The sequence below is a fragment of the Typha angustifolia genome, chromosome 15 (assembly GCF_048772165.1).
Source record: "Typha angustifolia cultivar Huaian chromosome 15, ASM4877216v1, whole genome shotgun sequence".
In the NCBI taxonomy this organism is placed as follows: domain Eukaryota; kingdom Viridiplantae; phylum Streptophyta; class Magnoliopsida; order Poales; family Typhaceae; genus Typha; species Typha angustifolia.
In genome coordinates, this window is record NC_133253.1 from 5201518 (window position 1) to 5219247 (window position 17730).

General features: G+C 42.9%; 1 pseudogene; it reads right to left on the reverse strand.

Annotated features, from left to right (window-relative positions):
* Positions 1 to 103: 103 nt before the first annotated feature.
* On the reverse strand, positions 104 to 16305 carry LOC140778955 (UTP--glucose-1-phosphate uridylyltransferase-like; annotated as a pseudogene).
* Positions 16306 to 17730: the final 1425 nt, after the last annotated feature.

Below are 17730 nucleotides of genomic sequence, written 5' to 3' on the forward strand. Positions count from 1 at the left end.
GAGATAAGCTATTCGTTTGCCAATCAAGATGCATCACTATAATTTATTTTTTTTGTTGAACAACCCTTGTTTCTCTTTTTTAATCTTACTTCTGGTGCAAAGTCAAAAAGGTTTCAATCTTTATTAAATTCAGAAGTTCTAAAGCATTCAGTAGATAAATCTCTTGCTAATGGCGAGGGTGTATACAGCCTTCTTGTTGGTGAGATATTGTGCCTTGAAAGCGACTACAGTCTCTCACTGGAAAATTGCTCTCAAGGGTTTAGACCACAATGTTCGTTACACCAAGTCACCAATAGGATAATGCACTAAGTTACTCTCAAATGTGCAGCATCATTTTAATTAAGGTATGATTAAATTTTCACTTCTCTCCAAAAAAAATGTTTGAAAAATATTCATTGCACCAAATCTGAGCGAGGCACCTATTGGTAACCTAGAACACGCCCTTACCATTTACTTTCAATCTCTTCCATTAACCTTCAGTTTCCTCGAACTGCTGGTTTTCTTGATTGCAAATCCAACCGCTAAATCAATTATGAACTGAAAAGAATACACAAATCCAATATTAATACTTTCATGTCTTGTCTCCTTGCAGCATTGGAAGGAACATAGATATCTTAAACTCTGACGAGGTAAATAAGCTAATAAGCATAACCTCGACGGTGCATATAAGCTACAGACACACCCTCACATTGAGTAAAAAGCAGCTAACAGAATTATGTGACATTATGAAAACAAATTTGGAGGATAACATATCCTCAGAAGTCCTCAGGGTCGTTTATTTCCTGAAACAAGCAAGATGCAGATTTATTAGTGTACTTCAAGTTTATAGACACAATGACTGAGAGAATAGTATTTGGCAGTCTTATCACCTTGTTCTCAAGCACAGCTCCATCTAAAATCTCCAACTTCACCCCAGGTTTTGCTGTGATACTCACCTTGCCCTTTGGCAAAGTAGATTAGCAAATATTCAGTACTTCAGTAGCCAGATAAAATCAATAATTACTACTATTTCTGACACCTATGATAAGCTGGATATATCAGATTCAAGGCTCTAAGTATCAGTTCTGGAATCGAAATCGGAATCGAAATCAGCCTCTTACGAAGAACCATCTATACAAATGAATAAATATTATGAGAATACTCCAACAATGATATTGCGATATTGAAATATTACAAGAAAATTTTAGAATATTATGAGAATGTTGCATAAGATGATACCTTAACATCCTTCTGCCTCTTAGGAGCTCTCTACCTCAAGCCAAGTATGTATCAGTGATTGTAAAACAGTTGATAGTCAAATGTCATATGCCACCAAGAGTCCCATGATGCTATTCTCTTTTCGAAGTTAGGAGTTCAATATACCTCAGTCATAATTGTCACCAATGCAATATACCTAGTCATTCAGTTCATGTTTGCACCCAGATCAGTACACTATGCTACCGACTTTTCGGACCTTTGATATGTGAAGGAGACAATCTTTAGGGGCTTCACTTTTCGTCCCATTTCACACAATGATTTTATTAGGAAACTAGTTGGGCATGGGATCCTACTAATCATAGGTCCAACACAAGCTAGTACTTCTGGGTGATTGCCTTGTCTATTGCTGGAGCAACAAACAACATGTTGCAGCTTGTTCCATTGCTGTAGCTGTTGGGACCTTGCAGTTATTGTTCTCTCCAGTCTCCCTACGTTTCCCTCTAAACAGAGACCCTAGTCAATGGCGTAGCAACTGAGCCAACCCTGGTAAAACACACATCCTGTATCTCCTGCAGTCATGTCAAGCTATTCACAAGCCTACTGGGCAAAGCCACCAAGGTTGGTCACCTGTTCTCTATCACCCAATTTCTTTCTTGAAGTCCTTTTTAAAATATCATAGCTAACTTGATACAATTCTTCAACTGCATGAAGATGATAATGTCCTCCTTGCAAAAGCATTTACTATGATGTCTTATAGAGCAAACTTTTGAGCAAGATCCACTAAAAGTTATACAACATGACAACATAGAATGAAATTCAAACAAGACATGAAATTGATGTATCAACTATTAATAGCATAATGAGAAGCAATGTAATCACTTGCAAATTACCTTGAGCACTATGGTAGCACCAAACAATACATCACCAGAAACCTTCAGTCTATCAAGCTCGACAATGCTGGGAATGGATTTAAAGTGAGCAAGGAAGTTACCAACCTGCAATTATTGGAATGAGTTATTCACTGCCCGACATCACTGATAACACCATTCTTATATATGAGCTTACCTTCTTAAACTCAGGCCCAAGTTCAATGGAGGGATTTGAGGGGTTTGATCTTGCTTTGCTATGTATAACAAAGCCATCAACCAAGGTATAAAGATCAGACTGCAAAAAGTTACTCTTTTTAAGCTTTAAAATAAGAAGAAAAAAAAATCCAAATTGGTTTTTTCATCATAGACAGATAGGATCCATATAAACCTGCACAAGCAGTAAATCTGATGTCGCCTTCACCAACAGAAATCACGACCGGGGAACATTAATTCCAATTGCATGCTTGAAGAACTGATTCAAGAACCATTAGAAAGTGTCGGATAATAAGATTTTCTCATGATATCATACAAAAATTTAGAAGCAAATATTATTTTAAAAAGTACCCGAATAGCTGCTCCAGCTGCGTCTCCAATTGAAGAACCTTCACACCATCCACTTCCTAGAACTTACTGCTTCATCAGCATACTATTTTTTTTTTTGCTTTCTTGATGTTTTGGAAAAATGTAATAACTTTTCAAATAATCTTCACATTCCAAATTACCTTAGGATTTGGAATAATCTCCATTTTGAGTGCATCGGCTTCAACAGGCCGTTTAATAGCCTTCAAGTTCACCCATCTGTTAGCTAGTACTGTTAGTTACAATCGAGATGTTCATTGCAAAAGTTGCATAAAATTAGTAGTTCACATACAGGTTATTGGTGTTGAAAATCTTGGACTTCTCAATTGATTTGAATTCATTGACCTAGATCAAGAGAAAAACCAAATATGTTAGGTTTTGTAATTGGCAAATTCATGGCTAAACAAGTTATTCATGATCTTCCCTAGTTTATTGTGTATGAGTTGGAGCAGAATGTTTATCAAAAGATGAACATAAAAAAGAAGCTAAATTTCCCAAAGTGTTCAAATGAATGAACAATGCTGAATGAACAGTATGTCCAAACGTGCTTTGAATGACTTTTACCTGAGAGATGGGACTTAAATTTCCTTTGCATGGAATGCTCAGGGATTTGAATGGGCTTCCTGCTGTTTGAGTGCATTGGTGAATTGAAGATGAATTTCAAGTCTTGGTTGATATACTTTTAGGTTAACTTACTTAAAAGGAAAGAGTTGTTAGAGGGTTTGGGTGACTTTCAAAAGCCGTCATACACTATTGGAGAAGATAAAAAAAGGAGTCCATTATCATTGTGAGAGTAGAGGTGCTACTTAAAGTTTTCATCTTGGTAGAGTTCCAAGAGAAGTAATGATTGTGATTATTGCTATCTTGAGAGTCATAGAGGCAAAGTACTAACATCGAGGGTGATTGAGGTTACAAACCAAACATGGGAAGCAATTCATTAAGAGGGAGTCGAGCTAGTTATAAGAGATATAATTGTGGGTAAGGGTGGCTTCGACACTTGCCATGTTGATACTTGCCGGGCCGATAGAATATTGGCACATGGCACAAGCTAGGGTGTGTTATTATCCGACTATCGGAGTTGAGTCAGTCAAGCCGTGTCAAGTAGGGGTGTAAACGAGCTGAGCCTGAGTGAGCCGGCTCAGGCTCAGGCTCGGCTCGAAATGAATTTCGAGCCTTATAATTGGGCTCAAGCTCGGCTCAGCTCAAGTTGAGCCGGGCCTCAGTCGGGCTAGACCGAGTCCGAGTTGAGCTCGAGCCTAAAATGAGCCTATTATCAAGCCTCATTCAAGCCGAGCTGGATCGAGCTGGACCGAGCCAGATCAAGCCCAAGCCGAGCACCGCGATAGCTTGAAGAGGATGAGGTGGCCGACATTTTGAGGAGGAGAAGATGAGGAGGCGGAGCTTGGAGGACGAGGCGGCCGGCACCGCGGCAGCTTGAGGAGGATGAGCTCATGAGCATCGGTGCCCAATGCATCCACCTCTCCTTGAGGAGGATAAGCTCACAAGCTTGAGGACGTCGGCAATGCATCTAGCAACCCCTCGTCCAGCTTCAGCGGCGGCGTCGCCTCACACCTCTCCTTCACCTCATTCCATAGCCGAATGCATCCACCTCTCCTTTGCCTCGTTCAGCGGCGGCGTTGCCTCTCCTAGCTTCTGGGCCGGAGCTATTCTGTTCGCAAGGCTACAGTATGTTCCATAGCAGAAGCACCTCTCCTTCACCTCGTTCCATAGAATTTGGGTTTTGGATGCTCGACAGCTAGTGCAACTCGTAGACTGAGGCCTAATCGAGTGCAATTTCGAGATGGTGACGTGTTACGCTTATTCGGATCACGTACCTCACTATCTGCCATGTGTTTTTTACCAGTTTACCCTTAGAAGAACAATAGAGAACTAGAGATTAGACGAGCAATGCCAGCAAAGTACCGGCTGGCAAATGTGGGCCCCACAACAAGCCTTCCTGGCACTGGCCCCAAGGGGGAATTGCACGTGACTATTGCCTGCCTCATCCTTGCTCGCCCCAGAATCTCTTGATGGTCTAATCCCAGTCGTTCATTTGTCTTGACCAATTAGGATTTAGGACTCGCAGCCAAGTAGCAATACCTATCGAGCCTATCAAGCCGAGCCTGAGCGAGCCGACTCTAGCTCAGGCTCGGCTCGGTATTAATTTCGAGCCGATTTCCACGTCTCGGGCTTGGCTCATTTCTAACTGAGTCGAGCCGAACTCGAGCTTCAGCCGAGCCGAGCCTGAGCTAAGCTCAAGCCGCTCGTTTATTTTGACAGCCCTAGTGTCAAGTCAAGTTAGTTAGTTAGCTTTATTTTATTATCTTAAATTTTAAATAAATTGGATAATCTGCATTTAGGTCCAATGCTTTATAATTTTTACTCCTATAAATAGAAGTAAACATGTATTGATAATAATCATTGAATGAATCTAAGTTTGGTCAAATTATTTTTTTCGTTGTTAATTTTTAATGCAGCTAATCATTGAATGAATCTAAGTTTGGTTAAATTATTTTTTTCATCGTTATTTTTTAATGCAACCGTTAGATCGCATTTATCTTTCTAGGAGTAGATCATAGCCATAGAAATATTCTGATCTCTCAAACCCTAGCCACATCCTTCCACTAGCAGTCACCCTACTTTACGGCCGTCCACTACCAATGGTCGTTCACCACCATCCGACGATAGCTGCAACGTCGAATATTTACAGTTTTGCCCCATTTTTACCTTGTTCTACTATTTTAACCATAATTTCCATCCGATTGCCGCTTGACTTCATTCCAAAACCATTATATCTAAGACTTCCGAGGTTACTACCCATAAAACTCTCAGCATCATCCTGCGAATGGATCATTCCAGATCTAGTTTGTAATACTGGTATCAGAGCCAACATTTCTCGGACAACAATGAAAATGTGATCCAAAGCTAACCAATGGAGGTCATGACCATGGAGGACCAAGAATTCATCTCCATCGTTATGGAGGTTTTGTCGGCACCATTAGCATTAGTGACGAGCCTCTGGAGTGTGCGAAGACATTAATAGAGTCTGTGGACTCGTTGAGAGATGGCTTTGAAAGTACCACCCCCTAACGGCGAGGCAAATCCAAGCCATGAGGGAGGGAATCTATTGGGCGAAATTGCAGCCTCGAGGACAACTGATGGAACAAACCAGTAGACCCGTGTCAGCTAATTGAGTTGTATCTGCATGTAGACCTATGTGCCTACGAGCACGACATAAATTGAAAAAGCCTGCTCGTGTACTAGTCACCTTGGGATAAGATGTCGAAAGCGTAGTGGATTGTTATGTGACATGATTCGAACTAGTGATATGATTCAGACTTCACTGAGTCGTCTCGAGTATGGATACACCTTATGAAAGTCTTTTCTTATTGTGTTTAGTTATTTATTTAAAAAAAATAAGGATTCTGCATGTCGCATTCAAACGCGGAAGAAATGCGTTCAAACACCTACAGACCCCGTTCGAACACCTGCGTGCGAACGCCTGCATATGTTCGCATCGATAGAAAACGCAAAATACGCATTCGAAAGCGTTCAACCTCGTTCGAATGCGATCGACGAGAATTTACTATTTCTAAGGTTAATAATTGTCATTTTTGGCTTGTTAGGTTAGCCTCTTAAAGTATGGATGTCAACCAAAAAGATTATGATGAATAAATATTGAATTCTATCCCCTCTCATGTCTCTCTACCCTAATCTCCCCTTCTCCTTCGTTCAAGCCCTAGCCGTGTGCCATCTCGACGTCTACGATCTTCTAATCTCCCTCGTCTGTCGAGTCCTTCCTCCTCATTGGGATCTCAGCTATTTCTCCTCCATCCTTATCCCCTAAAGACCACAAACCATCCACCCTCATCGCCATTATCATCCCTAACATTATCATCATCACTCCCATTTTTACGTATTTTCGTCCTAGTTGCAGTCAGAATCTGCGAATGGCTTAAATACCACGCCAGCCGAAAGACAACATACCACCGTCCGTCTTTCACTGCAACCGAGCACCGGATCTATCACTCCATAGTGATGACGATGAGTGGGCAGATTATAAAGAAGTAGCAACCCCACGACACCATCCTAAGGATGCTGGATTCAATCCAAGAGAGGAAACCCAACCGATATGAAGAAGAACGAGGCATTCGGGTAGGGCGGTTCGCCTTCAACTTTCCACCCTTCAATAGAGGAGACCCACTTGATTGGGTTATCCGAGTAGAGCAGTTCTTTGAATACCAAAGAAAACCTAATACCCAAAAGGTGTTATTAGCATCTTTCCATCTCGAAGACACCACCATTCGATGAAACCATGCCACTCATCGAGCTTAACCCTATCGATCGTGGGAGGAGTTTGCTTACGCGATTTGCATCCGATTTGGACCCTCCAGCTATGAGGATTTTCAGGCTGCTCTTACCAAGTTAACTCAAAGGACTACGGTGAGAGCATATCAAGAAAAGTTCGAGGCTGGTCGGATTCTCAACTCAAGAGCACCTTCATTAGTGGTCTTCGACGGAACATTCAAGCCGAAGTGAAGGCCGCCCGACCAGCCACATTATTGGATGCTTTTGCAACAGCTCAGTTGATAGAAGAGAAGCTTCGAGAGTTGCGAATAGCGGCAAAAGGGGGCTGGAGCACCACAGAGTCTAGAGAAGTGCATTGGCAAACAACAGCCACACATCTTGTGTCGGCACCTCCACAGAGAGCAATGGGTGCAAGGATACCTCCACGATCACAACCAGAAGCGAGAGGACCTTCCCGAAGTTACCATGAGGACTTACTCCAACGCAAGTTGAAGATAGAAGAGCAAAAGTACTATGTTTTTAATGTGATGAGCGATTCACCCCCGGGCACAAATGTGTCCAATCGACGGCCACTGTGATGGTGTTGGATGAAGCAGAGAATGTGGAAGAAGAGAAGATAATGGAAGCTGAACTAGAGGATGCGGCGAAAGACCAAGAAGCAATGGAGGGCAGCAAGGAGATCCACGTGAAGATATCCATGCATGCCTACACTGGCGCCAATGCACCTCTGGTGCAAATCTAGTATGAATGCAATGTTTTGGAGAACAATCAACCGAAACAAGTAACTAAAGTAAAATATAGTAAGCAATAATTGATAAAAAGTTAATTGATTAAAAGAATCACTACTAGATGAAAGGAGAGAAAGCCACTCAGATAAGGCAGTAGCTTCCTCAACTCTCAAACAGGTACGTTAATAGTAGAAAGGCCTAAAATATGGTATAAGAAAACTTTAGAGTTTATGTTTACCAATAAATGGAACAGTAGTGCTTTTACTTTGAAACCAAGTCCTCTTCACGTCCGGGCACCCAAAGATTCTCTTTTACTACTGAAATCTTCTGAATAGCAGCAGTAACTAACAAAAAAAGTAGAGATTGAAGGAGAGAGGTTTAGAGAGGAAGTAGAAGAGATTAGAGAAGAATCTTAAGATTGAGTAGGAGAAAGGAAGAGAGAGAGAGAGAGAGAGAGAGAGAGAGAGAAGAAGAAGAAAAAGAAGACCGCAGGAGAGAAAATAAGAGATTTCAAATAAATCTTATTCCAATCGTTCCTTGTATCTCATGCAATAACCCTTAAATAGGTTAACTACTTTGATTCTAGCTAATTCTAATAAGAACTTATTTCCTAATAGGACTCTAATCGATCATATTACCTAAATTGACTAACCTAATTTAGGTAAAAAATCAATGTGGACATCCCCCACATATAAGCTTACCATAACTATCAATTGAGATTCTAATAGGAATTCATTTCCTAATAGAATCCTAATTGATTAAGTCATACCTAAATTGACTAACCCAATTTAGGTAATAACTCAATGCGGACATCCCCCGCATATAGGCTTACCATATCTATCAATTGACTAATTCAATTGATTATTTGAATTAAAAATCAACTCAACAAATTAAATGTGAAAATAAGTTGAGCCTAATTAGATCAATTAGATTAAAATTGGACTCAAGCAATTTTATTTTAGTCAAATTGAAGATGATGCCCACATCAACCTCGGACGTTGTGGTTCGATTCAGGGCAATTCCTTCACATTGGATCTTCACCCATTGGCCTTATGAGGGGCTGACATAGTACTGGGGACGCAATGGATGCAAAGTTTTGACCCGGTGACCTCTGACTTCTCAAAGATGTGGATGGATTTCAAACAAAGTGGCAAGTGGGTGCGATCAGACGAAATTCGACCACGACTCGGACGCAACTTCAACCGATGGTGGGACTGCCAAAGGCACGCATGTCGTGGACTTTTAATGCAACTAATTTAGTGTCAAGAAGGCCAAGCCAAGAAAGAAGTACCCACTGATTTGAGGAGCCATGCGGCATGCTGCCGGCTCAACCCTAAGACTACCATATTGAGATTACTCCCGGAGCGGAACAGGCTAATGTGCGGCCCTACCAATACCCATTTGTGCAAAAGGAGATCACAAGACTTGTCAAGGAGATGGTGGGCAACGAAATCATCCAACCGAGCCAAAGCTCTTACTCTCTTATTCTTGGGATACCGACCACCTTCTCCCCCCTCTTCCTTCATCCAACAACACCTCGTGCAAACCCTACCTATTACCTACGTCCACTCCATCACCACCACTTGTCTTCTTCACCTCTCCGGTAATTCTGCCTATTTTTGCCTAAGCTACAAATTAAATCTGTGAAGGGCGTATATACCAAAAACGTAGATTAAGAAGATATGAAATGAACTCATGTGGTTTCATAAATTTTTGGCTATGAGAGAACATTTGACGAATATTTTCCTCCGACTATGCGGAGTGTTTTCCTGCACCCGAACTTGATCGAGTGACCGAGATCGGGCCTTAACATTACGATCTGACCACGAGAGTCGAGTCAAGTCAAATTAGTTGATTTTATCTTATTATTTTGAATTTCAAATAAATTTAATAATCTGCATTTGGATCCAATCCGCTAAGATTTTCTCTTATAAATAGGAGTGGATATATGTTAATATTAATCATTGAATGAATCTAAGTTAGCAAAATTATTCTTTTCGTCTTTATTGTTTATCATAGCCATTAGATCGATTTTTCTAGGAGTAGGTCATAGTAGTAGAAGCATTCTGATCTCACAAACCCTAGCCACCTTTCTCTACAAGTAGCCACCCTACTTTACGCCCATCCATCACTATCCTTAGCCGTCCGTCCCCCTCTGACGACAGCCGTAATATTAAATATTTACTGTTCTGACCTTGCTCCACTATTTTAACCATAAATTTCAATCCGGATCTTCGATTCACTTTATTCCAAAGCCATTAGATTTGATACTTTCGAGCTTACTACCTATAAAAGTCTTAGGATCATCCTATAAATGGATCATTTCAAATCTGGTTCGTAACAAAGTCTGCCGAATAGCACAGTTGCACACCGAATCGGCACAGCCTTGTGCCACACATGTTCGTTAGCACAATTTTTTTTTAAATTTTGTATTTTGTTTTATAATTTAAAAAACTAATTTGGGGGTATACAAATGATATATTTAGCTCAAATTTGATAGATCTCTTATTTTAAAGGTTTTTCTACAAAGATTTAATATTTTGGTGCTATGTCTATGAAATATACTATTAAAAATGTAAGAAACAAAGGGAAATTTGATTTCCTCAAATTTTAAAAAATTTAAAATTAAGATCAACCTCATTCAAATTGGATCAAAATTTGCATATGAAAACGTTGGATAAACTGCAGAGGAGTTGATTTGTACCCAAAGTTTATAATTTTTAGCTAAAATTTCAGCATGATTTGATTTCTCCTTTAAATTTGATAAAAATGATATCAAAACATATTAGATTAACTATATTCAACTAGCCAAATAAAAAAAAAAAACAAATTTACTCTGCCAAATTCCTTTAAATTAGATAAAAATGATATAAAAACATATTAGATTAACTACGTTCAACTAGCCAAATAAAAAAAACCAAATTTACTATGCCAAATTCCTTTAAAATAGATAAAAATGATATAAAAACATATTTGATTAACAACATTCAACTAGGTATTAGTTTTAATTATCGAACTACTGTCGATTAATGAATGCATTCGATTGATCGAATCTATTTATCTATTAATTATTTCATAATGTAAACCTTTTATGCAAGTCTATTTTAGTCATGTAAGCTATTAAGACAAATCAAAATAAGTCATGACAATTCTTAAGACAAGTCTAGTCAAGCCATGACAGCCTTTAAGGCAAGTCTAGTTAAGTCATGTAAGCCCTTATGACAAATCCTAATTCAAGTCGTGTCAGTATTTAGGACTAGTCTTAGTGGGATTTGTTGTAACCTACCTCTGTAATTAGAGGGGTTGAGTTCCTTGGTAAGCATCCAAGAATCCAAGCATTGAGAATTAATTGAATTTAGTTATTTTTTTATTACTGCATTTATTGTTTATCATAATCATTAGATCGTCTTTACCTTTCTAGGAGTAGATTATAGCCGCAAAACCTCCAACACTTCTAAACCCTAGCTATCACCTTCCTCCAGCAGCCACCCTACCCTACGGCCGTTAATCACTACCCTTGGCCATTCGCCACCCTTCAACAACCGTCGCAATGGCGGATATTTACTGTTCTACCCTATTCTGACCTATCTCCACTGTTTTATTTTTAACTTTTCATTCGAACCTCCGATTTAAACAAAACTAGAGCCATTAGAACTCTAACTCACAAGGCTACCGAAACCTAAATTTTCTTAATTTTCTTATATCCGGATTAGTCTAGATTTAGTCCATAATATTGGTATCAGAGCAGACGTTCCTCGGATGATGGTTAACACGTGATCCAAGACAAATGATAAGTGGGATCTCATCTCCGTTCTTATGGGAAATCATCTGGACACCCCGCCACCACCACCAACAGTCGATGACGAGCCGCCAACTTGGCGAAGGCAATTTATAAAGATTTTTCTAACGAGGTCACTAGATCCATCGCAGAGAGTGCCGAGAAGATGGAAAAGGCTATTCAAGCCTTGGCGACAGCCCTCCTGACTCAGCAAGGGTACCTCGCGCCGCTAGCACCGCCAGCCACAGCGAAGCCAGGCCAACCACAGCCACCAATACCAACTCGTGAGGGAGGGGATGTGCCGGCCCAAACTGTGGCCTCAACCCCTCTGGCAGCAGTAGAGACTCCTCTGGCCCTGCAGACCCTCCCAAACGCCATTGCCACACCGGAACCGGCCGCAGCAATGGCCGCGAGGTCATCTTCCCTACCCGCAGTGAGAGCTAGGGCCGAAAACCCTAGCTTCCCACCGACGGTGATCCAGCCCCCACCGGCACCAACCGCCAAGTTCACTCGCTTCCTCGGACCAACAGCACCTAAGACACAGCCGTCATTCGCGTCGGCACCGGCCAAAAGACTGCTAGCGACGGAGGTTTACGCTACAGCAAAACTGCCATTGGTGGTGGTCGCCACACCGGACTGCCAGCCACCAACAGCCGCGGCTAGCTTTATCGAGCCGACTGCCAGCCAGTGGTGGTCGCCGCAGCCGTCGACGACCGTTAAGTGACCGAACCAAATAGCCACCACTGTGGGAAGCTACCCCTATGACGGGGTGGCTCCGTCGCGGCTCCCCTACAGTGGGGCCACGAGCTCCTTACATAGCCGTCAGCGGTCAGTGGACTTGCCGGCGACACAACATGGCTGCCGCTGCACCAGCTTGAGCCCGAGATTGAGTTCAATCTTCCATCCTCGCTCACCGCCATTCCATCGCCGCGAGGACCAGCCAAGGTTCGACTACTGGTGACCCACGATCAAATCCAATCGCAACCGCCCCCCATGCAACCTATGGCGACACCCCTAGGTCGAATTCCAAATTCAGCCCTAGGATTAGGGTTAGGTTATTTGAATTAAGGTGATGAAGTGCACAATTTTCGAGACAGGCCAACTATTCGCAAACCGGTTCAACCACCTCGTGCGAACTAGTTTGGAACCCATGGACATGACCTCGAGCATGAGCACAAGCTGGAGGATAAATGGTGGAATGAACCGGTGAGCCCATGTCATCAGACCGAGTCGAACCAGCGTGTAGCCCGGGTGCATCATGAGCCGAACCTATGGGCCTATGACCGACGTGACCAGCCTCGACCACGAGCTCACTTCGTCGGCGATGACAGACCACATTTTGGGATCCAAGCTCGGACGTCAAGCTTGATTTTCACAAAATTCTCTAGAGAACCGCTAGATTGGACCTATCTAGCGGAATAGTTTTTCACGCACTATGACACGTCCGACCACCAGAAAGTCCATCTAGCCTCATTCCACTTGGAGGGCGTGGTGATTAGGTAGTACCAGTTGGCTGAGCGGACACGACCATTCGAGTCCTTGTAGGACTTTGCGGATGCGATTTGTGCTCGGTTTGGTCCAACCCAATACGAGAACTTTCAGGCTATGTTGACTAAGCTAACTTAGTCAACAACAGTTTGAGCTTATCGGGAGAAGTTCGAGCGGATATGCAACCGAGTCACTAACTAGTCTGACTCGACCCTGAAGAGTACCATCATTAGTGGGCTTAGAATTGATATTTAGGTTGAGGTCAAGGCTTTGAGGCCTACTACTTCTGATGAGACCTTCTATTTAACTGTTCTAGTGGAGTTCAAGTCGGATCAGCTGAACCAGATTTGCAAGGAAAGAAGTAAGACGGTCCAAGCCCACGGTCCACTAGAGATTACATCTATCCCGACTCAGTTTGCACTAATGGCTCAATCTAACTGACAGATAATCTCGCGCCGCTTTGTACCCAATGACTTGGAAGAGCGCCAAAGAAAAGACCTGTGTTTTTACTGTGACGACCGATTTACCCCTGATCATAAATGCAAGAGCCAGCTAGCCCACATCAAGTTCCTAGGCGGACTCAAGGAAGACAAACCTGAGTCCACTGATTGGCACGACTAGTATGAGTATAAGAACGTGAAAGACTAGTCACCTTGAGGACAAGATGGACGAAAGCGTGGTGGATTAATGCAATCCAGGTTAGGGTTGTCAAGCTTGACGAGCGACTTGGGCTTAGCTTGAGCTCGGCTAGGCTCGGTCAAAACAGAGCCGAGCCCGAGCTGTTAAAATCAGCTCAAAATTAATATCGAGCCGAGCCTGAGCTAGAGCCAACTCACTCAAGCTCGGCTCGATAGTCTGACTAACTACTACTTAAAAGCATGTGGCATAAAACATAATTGACATGTGTCCCTCACCCACTCCACTCTTACCCATCAGCCGTCACCCGTTACCCACCCATCACCCTCTCACCATCACTCTCACCCACCCCACCCTCACCCTCATCCACTAGACCACCCCACCATCACCCTCACCCATCACTCTCACCACCCATAGCGTCACCCCACGCGCTGCCACCTCCTCTCTTCGTCAGCCTCCTCTTCTTCCTCCACTCCGTCAGCTTCCATCTCCTCCATTAACCATCTCCTCATTGTTGCCTCCTCCACCTGTCTCCTACTACTTCGGCAAGCCCACGCTGCCACCGCCCACACCGCCACCGCCCCATCCTCTAATCAAGCTCGAGCTCAGCTTGAGCTCAGCTCTGGCTTGGTTAGGCTCAGCTCGAGCTCGACTCGAGTGAAACTGAGCCGAGCCTGAGCAAAATTATAAGGCTCAAGAGTATTTTTGAGCCAAGTCCTAGTGGGACTCGTTGTAACCTACCTCTGTAAATAGAGGTTGAGTTCATTATTAAGCACCCAAAAATTGAGAATTAATTGAGTTTAGTTTTTTTTTATTACCGTATTTACCGTTTTATCGTAGTTATTAGATCATTTTTATCTTTTTAGGAGTAGATCATTGCTGTAGAACCTCCAAAGCTTCTAAACCCTAGCCACCATCTTCCTCCAGCAACAATCCTACCCTAGGGCCGCCCACTACCACCCTTGGCCGTCCATTACTCTCCAACGACCGTCGCAACATCGGATATTTACCATTCTGTTCTATTCTGACCTATCTCTACTATTTTATTTTTAACTTTTCATCCCGACCTCTAATTTAGGTAAAACTAGAGTCATTAGAACCTTAAGTCACGAGACTACCGGAGAGATGGTTGTCGTAGTCGAATGGTCTCCACGGTTTCACCATTATTAGTGCTTGAAGGTGGGTGGTATAGAGTCTGGATAGCTGCCGCTAAGGCTTGGAGAGCCTTCTCAATCCTCTCAGAAAAGGGGGAGGGGCACGGGGGGTTAAACAAACCCCCCCCCCTCCCACCCACCCACCCACCCTCCCACCCACCCACCCACCCTCCCTCGGTATTCCCCAACCGAGGGAGGAGACGAAGGGAAGGTGGAGAGGCTGATGGGCCGCGGGGCTGCAGCGGCGCGGCACGAGGCCGGCAGCGCAGCGCGGGGACGGCGGCGCAGCGCAGGGGCGGCGGCGGCAAGGGTCCGGCACAGCACGAGGCCGAGAAGGGGAAGGAGAAAGGGAAGAAAGGAAGGAGGTTTATCGGAGGGGGGTCGGCGAGTCGGTGGCTTCGGCGGCTGTCGGCAACCACGAGGGAGAGAGAGAGAAGAAAGGAGGCTGCGGTGAGGGAAGGAAGAGATAAGGGAGATGGGGGGAGGGTGGCGTGCACGGCAAGGAAGGGAAGAGAAGAGAAAAGGAAAAGAGGGAGGGTGGCAGGGTGGCAGGCCGACGCACGTGCTTGGCACGTGCGTCGGTCAGGAATTTTTTTTTCTTTTTTTTTTTTTTTTTTAAATTGGGGTGTTACATGTCTCCTTTGGGTACTTGGAAGCAAGAATGCCAAAGCCTTGTCCTATGTCACGCTAAACCTGATACTAAATAAAAAATACACTTCTATCCATCAGTTATACATACAAAATATATGATGAGCCCAAAAAACTAAGATACGATAAGTCGACTATATTCAACTATACCTTGAAGGCATCCTCATTGAGAATGTTTTGCTAACCACATTATGTTGTAGGTGGATATTGGTATATATTCATTTATAAAAGACTATGTACAGCTTCTTGAAGGAAAAGGAAATTGCTGAAAGAACTTATAGCAATAATATGGCAAACCTTGGTTGAATACAGAGGAAGTTTGAGGTAATTGGCACAAGTGTAATTAGGCAAATCGTCATCAACTGATATAGATGCCTTGGCCCCATCAGATGGGGTGTTTGACACCACTGAATGACTTGCCGATTAACAGATTTACATGTGATTCGAATCTATCAAAATCCTCAGATAAAACCTTCGGGAGGAGGCGCAAGGCTCTTATAAGACACCATCATTCATCAGTCGGGGTCTAGATCTTACACCACTCGATCTGCTCCGCGTCTCCACTTCAATCGCATCATCAGAACCAGAAATTAACATCTCAAACCCCAATTCCAAGATCTATTTACCCAAAAAAGCATGCAGATGATTTAAATCGGATCCGACCTACCTTAGATATCGAGAGACGAGGCTGATGAAGCCAGATTTCTCGTTTTCACTGTCAAGAAGAGGAAAAATATCATCAAATGCAATCAATCTGAGATCTCTCAGATTAAAAGATGAAACCAAAGAGATTCTTCACCTGATCTGATCGAAACTAGCGATAGCAGAGCGAAGCTTCGCGAGCTTCTCATTCGTACCGACAGGAGTAGAAGAGCGAGCTTCTCATTCATACCGACAGGAGTAGAAGAGACGGCCGCCATTGGAGATTGTGATTAACTGAAGGAGGAGAGAAGTGAATTCGAGAGAAGAAATAAAGAACGGAATCAAGAGAGAAATAAGAAACGGAATCAAGAAAAAAATAATTACCCAAAGAAAGAAATCTAATAATTAATTATGGAGCTCGATGTCAATTGGGTTTGGGGTGGGGCTTCATACCACGTGCGAAGGGGCGGGGTGAAGCAAGACTTATCAAACGCCCAGCCCGCCTTGCCCGGCCCGACCCAGCCCGGTATGGACGGGGCTAAGCCCGGCCCGGACCCGGTTTAGGCCTAGCCCGCCCGGCCCAAGCCCGAATTACCCATGGGCGGCACGGGCCAACCCTTTTCCCGCCCGACCCGGCCCGGAAGCCCGCCCGTTTGGCCGGCAACTTGGCCCGCCCGTTCTGCTACAATAGCCTGCCCGTCTGCTACAGTACTTTGCCAATTCTGCTACAATAATTTACCATTCCTACTGTGAAATTTTTTGGTATTGTACTGTTTTGCATTATTTTAAGCACACCATTAAAAAATTTTAATTTATTTTAATTATTTTTTAAATGGAGAAATATAAATATTTTTTAAAAAAATAAGCTAATAGTAAAAAAAATTCTAAAATAAGCTAAAATATGGGTTGGGCTGAGCCGGCCCGGCCCAACAGACTAGCACGATCTCTCACGGGCTGACGGGCGGTAACGGGCTAGACCATTCTAGCCCGGCCCGAACCCGGCTCGGCCCAAGTAATTGGTGGATCGGGCCGTGAATAAATATTTAAGTCCGGTTGGCCCGAAAAGCTCGGCCCTACCCGGCCGATGATTATGGTGAAGTTGATTAGTGGGCTCATCTATGAGGAGACGCGTGAGGTGGTTAAACATCTATGGTTCTGTGTGGAAAGGGAGTGTCATGTAATGTTGAAATGGAAAATTTGGAAATTATTAAAATGCTTCACCTCATTCCAAATTTTAAAATTTTGGAACGGAAATTTTATTTTTTTATTTTTTATTTTTTTATTTTTTATTTTTTAAATTTTTATTTATTTTTTTTAGTTTTGTTTTTTTGACGGGTCAATTTTTACCGGCATTTCTTAAATGCCGGTATTATTCTATAATATTCCAACATTTATAATTCTGGTAAAATTATGTTACAATGACATATCATTGAAATCGATATCAATATCAATATCATTATCAAAATTGGTATTGATATCGGTATCAATACCGATACCGATATCGGTCGATATCGATACTAATATTGATATTGATACTGATACTGATACCGATACTAATACCGAAACCAATATCGATACCGATAGCGATAGCGATACCGATAGCGATACCCGATATCGATACGGATACTGGTATCGATAACAAAACTCGTTACCAATATCAATATCGATATCAATACCAATATTGATACTTATATCAATACTGA